Source organism: Hibiscus syriacus, unplaced genomic scaffold (genome assembly GCF_006381635.1).
Source record: "Hibiscus syriacus cultivar Baekdansim isolate YM2019G1 unplaced genomic scaffold, ASM638163v2 tig00111095_pilon, whole genome shotgun sequence".
Lineage (NCBI taxonomy): Eukaryota > Viridiplantae > Streptophyta > Magnoliopsida > Malvales > Malvaceae > Hibiscus > Hibiscus syriacus.
Genome location: NW_024062980.1, coordinates 3,221,990 through 3,227,205, shown reverse-complemented (window position 1 = coordinate 3,227,205; position 5,216 = coordinate 3,221,990). Strand labels below are relative to the sequence as shown.

Below are 5,216 nucleotides of genomic sequence, written 5' to 3'. Positions count from 1 at the left end.
ATTGAGCTTTCGTTGTTCCTCGTTCCTCGTATCATTACTAGTTTATTGAATTCATCTTTGCATCAAATTTGATGTCTGCTTGCAGCAATTCACACCCATTTTACAACCATTTTTTTCTTCTTTCAATTGCAAAAGTCATTTGTCAAAAATTTCCATCCAAATTTCATCACTTTTTTGATCCAATGAACAAGAAATGACGTAGAAGCATTAATGTAAACTCCAAGATAGAATCAGTGTCACTGACTAAGGCTGTGGAAAAAATTCTTATTCCATTCATCACATCCGTTCATTGCATCTGAAAATTTAAATATCTAATTTATTTCTTAATTTTTGAATAGTTCAAATTAGATATCCGAGAAAAAAATCCGTTAATTGTATCTGAAAATTTAAATATCTAATTTATTTCTTAATTTTTGAATAGTTCAAATCAGATATCCTAGAAAAAAATGAATAATCAGATTGAATAAGGATCTATTAGATTGTAATTTCAAATTATCCGAAAATACGAAGAAATTGGACATTTAAAGTTTAGATAGCATTTGACCCCAAAAGTGAAAAAGGCACTAACTTACTAATTATCTAGCTCAATAAAAAAAAGGATATTTAATTATTTATTGTATGAATAATTTTTTTATTAATCCGGGAAAATTACAAGACAATATCTGTTTAAAGATAATTGTCAACCATTTGACATTGAACGGTCATTCTCTACATTCCTGATGCTCAAACACGGAACTTTAAGGAATAATAATTATATATATAAAAGAAGAAGTGCATAAAGTCACAAAACATAAAATTTAAATCTAAATTTTTTGTCAAAATAAATTTAATATTCAAATCCGAATATCCAATTTTTTTTAATCTAATATGAATCATAACTTTAATAATTTAAATTTTGAATCAAATAATAGTTGATATCAAAAATATGTGCACCCCTATTACTGACCATCGATTCAACAATGCTGATCTACATTAGTTAATAGTTATCTACTAGTTTAGTTGTAACAATTTTTGTGTGGTGTTTAACAACAATACATCAAATACATTCTGAATTAATAATAGTGACACTGTTATAAAATAGGACAATAATAATAATAAATAAATAAATATAATAAAAATATTTATTATATGGTCATGAATTATCATAGAATTGATTTTGTTATGATATATATTATTATAACATAAATATTGTCTTTTAAAATTAACATAACGTTTATGAATATTATAGGATCCTTTTGATTTTAATCATCATTTTTAATGGAAGGTTTTATTGTTTTAATATGTTTGGGTTTAATATTTTATTTTGTATAAACTTTTTTATGTGACTATTATCCTTATTTTTTCTCTATGCTTGCATTTTAGTTTTGATTCCTTATGTTATTCTTATTAATGAAATTTAGTATTCATTGTTAAAATGAAAAATTAGCATAACGTTTTTAAATTTACAAACCCATATAAAGAAGATATAACATGGTTGATATTATTCTTTTTAAAATAAGAAGGAAAACGATTAATTCAAACGAAAGAGAAATAAAGGAAAAATAAATAAATAACTATGATATATAAAATAATAATTTAAAGGGTCAAGTATACATGTAACACCTTAAATTAGGGGCTAGTAGTTTCGGGTTTATCTAAGAGGTAAGTGGACCTTGTGGAATTTATAAGTAAAGTCGTTAGGCTTAATTGGGTTTGGATTGGGGGACAATTAGCCATAAGAAGTGATTTTAAATTGTAGAAAAAACAATGAAGGACTATTTGTACGATTTTCCCATTTTTACAAAGATGAGCCTTTTATTTCACCCATATTTTTCTCCTCCCCATTTCTTCATTCATTCTTTTTTTCTTCTTCTTAGAAAAACCCTAAACATATATTCTACCTTTGAATCATTTTACACTTCTTTTTCGTTCTAAATTCATCCAACAACCTTAATTTAATGAATCAAAGTCTTGGTTTAATCCTAGCTAAAGAAAAATGGGGGTCTTAACCCAAATCACCAAAGGAAGGGAGTTTAGCGTGGCTAGGCAAGGAGTTTCATTTCGAGATTAAAACTTCAAGGTAGTGTATTTTTAATCCTTTGGAGTATTAAGCTTTCATAAATTTCAAGAAATTATTAAGATTTGTATAGTAGAGTATTTAGGGTTTCACATTTGATTCATACCATAAATCATGAATTTGATGTATAATATGTGTTTTATGACACCTTAAGACCCTAAATAACTACCTATAACATTAGTACATGATTTAGAATCAAACTATGGCCTTTATGAGGATTTTGAGTTTTTTCGAGCCTAATATAACTATTTCAAGGTTTGAGTATCGATATTGGGATGAACAATATCGATATTGGATGAATCATGGCAAAAATTAGGGATTTGGGCTGGGAGTATCGATACTGCCGCTACAATATCAATACTCAAGGTGACAATATCGATATTGAGGCCCCTTTTCCGCAACATAATGCATTTTTGGTATTGATATTCATAGGGGGATCGATACTTGACCCTATGGTATTGATATTGCAAGTAGAGTATCGATACTACTCACTTTGGATGGTTTGATTTGACCCATTTAAGGCCCATAAGAGGGAAGTACGATATGTAATAGTAAGACTTAGTCCGTGAGAGACATAAATGACTAAGTATACCTAGAAACACTCGTAGGAGTAGGTTACAATAGATGTAACCATATTAAGCGTAAGATATTGAAATATCTTCCATTGAGGATGAGGGTCTTTGCTGAGGATATATCAACAAGTGGTACAACGAATAAGTTAGATTCAGTAATAGCAGAAAGCGTGAACTTCGAGAACGTCAGTGAACCTAGGAAGGGTAAACCATCCTTTTTAGTTCATGGGGTATTGAAGGGTAGTACGATAAGAGCGGCTAGAGCATCGCTACTCAGAGTTGAACCTGAGTCAAGTATTGGGCTAATGAATAGTACAACCAGTGATCAACTAATTCTGTGATCGTCATCGAATCAACATGTAGAGACTTCTCTTGAGTCAAAGTAACTAAAGCATCCTTATGTAAAGAACGAACGAGATAACAGCTAGCAGGAGGATAACCTCACTTTAGTGAGTCCAATTATGCTAGGGTATAGTCAAGCTACCTTAGTTGCCCTAATGGGTCATTGTCAATACGCGAGGCACTTTAAGAGCTAACTAAAGTACGATACCCGAACACTCGTGATGAGAGGGTTAGCGATGCCAGTGTTGTGTGACATTTGGGCCTTAGGTATGTGTGTGGGTAGTAATGATTATGAATTGACTCAAGGGCATAAGACACTAAAATACTGTCAAGCTTTTGCATAATATTCTAGGAGAGAGAACGGTTGAAACACTAGTAAGTGAGATAGCGTTCTCACCTACTTGTGTTGTAAATGATAAAAATGACAAGATAACAAGGAGATAATAATATTATATGTGTGATAATCATAAAAACCTTATAAGGTAAGATTCCATAAGACTTATGCCTTTGTTTGTTGCTCGGGAAACGATAAGGACACCTGAGCTACTTGTGTTTGTGACTATCATCTAAAGTATGTATATGTGAAATATCCGAATATATATACCAGCAGTGCTAAGGCACTTTAGTATCAGTGTAAATGTACTTTCGTATCAGTGCTAAGGCACTTTAGTACCAATGCTAAGACACTTCCATGAATTGATGGCAATGCCAACTGTAGACACCCGTTTTTGACTGGGTTTAAAAAATATTATAAATATTAATTATATATTATTATTATTATTATTATTATTAATACAAATTACATTATTTATGTAGGCCTAAAGTTCAAGCTCACTACAACAAAAGAATTCCCGGAGCCCAATGCAAGCCCAATAAAAATCCAACAGCCCAAAAATAAAATAGTTTAAGCACAAGAGGTGTTCCCATCCATGTGTATGAGCAGCAACCAATCACGCCAATATCTCAAGCCATCGCCACTGTTGGAGCTAATCTGCACAAAGTCAACAATGCACCGAATCAAGGAAAAATTAATTAGCCACCGAAAATTGCATCAATGTCAATACTTGCTCAACCAAATATCACCAAACGCAGAGAAAATCAACATGCAGACAAAGTATTTGGTGAAGAAAATATTGATAAAAATGGAGGAACACGAGATAAAGGGGGAGGCCATTCGAAGGCTCTGGGGAAGAAAAGAAGAAGAAGCAGCAATCGAAAGCCATCACCAAATACACAAGATTCGGATTTGGGTCAATTAGAGGTGGTTACACAGAGGGGGGAATTCATTGTAAAATAGGGGGTCTTCATCCTCTAAGAAAAACACAGTGTAATCCCATAATTGCAAATCAGAAAAAAACAAGATAATTACATATCTTTGTTTCGAGGTATTATTCGTTAATTTCTTCGTTTTCTAATTTTTTTATGAGTACTATTATTATTTAAAATTAAAATTTGTGAAGGATTATAGAGTTACCTTAGTTGTGAACGAAGGTAGTTTTAGTGGTTACATCCTAGTCGGTCGGGGTTTAATTGATGGAGATAGGAACAGGTTAGTGCTATGAAACCATAAAGATTAAAACGACAAAAAAAATTAAAAGGAGAAGGTTTCGAGTCCTTACCGGAGTTGTTAGGTACGGTGGCCGGCGTAAAGAGAGTTGGGCAACTCTCCGTTTGAAAACGAAAAGAAAACGAAAGGAAAATGAAAGTGATGCCATGTGTGTGCGTGAGAATGAAAAAGAAAGTGAATGGAGAAGGAGAAGATAACAACACATAGGATACTTTTAAGGAAAAGTAAAAAGCAAATGAAATTAGGTTTAGTTTTTTTACTTGGAAAAGTAAAAAGCAAAAGAAATTAGGTTTAGTTTTTTTACTTTATATTATATATATATTAGAAAAACAAAACATATGTGTGTCAGTGGATTAATTTGTATGTGTTTTGTAAATAGGATAATAGTGTGCGAAATCCTTTAGTTTTAGATATGTTACGTGTCGTAACCGATTTCCGGTGATATGACGTGTCTCGACTTATTTCGTGAAAACCCGATTTTGTAAAAGAAATGTTTCGGAGTCGCCATCGACCTTTTGGGTTAGGTAGGCCGAATACCCAAAAATCTTTTTTTAAAAGAGTTTTTTAAGAAAAACATCATTTTAAAAGATGCATCGATCCACGTATAACCAGAAATTCATTTTTAGTAAAAAAAAAAGTTCAGGGGTCGATTACGTGTGGGGAAGGATTAGTACCCCAT

The 5,216-nt window shown here is 31.8% G+C and overlaps 1 long non-coding RNA gene across 1 annotated transcript; it reads right to left on the bottom strand.

The window, feature by feature from the left end:
- Positions 1-4,088: 4,088 nt before the first annotated feature.
- LOC120152821 lies at positions 4,089-4,761 on the bottom strand. The gene is made up of 3 exons (XR_005518725.1): positions 4,590-4,761; positions 4,445-4,481; positions 4,089-4,281 (listed from the first exon to the last, which is right to left on the bottom strand). It is a non-coding gene; the product is annotated as an uncharacterized LOC120152821 (long non-coding RNA).
- Between the last annotated feature and the right edge of the window lie 455 nt (positions 4,762-5,216).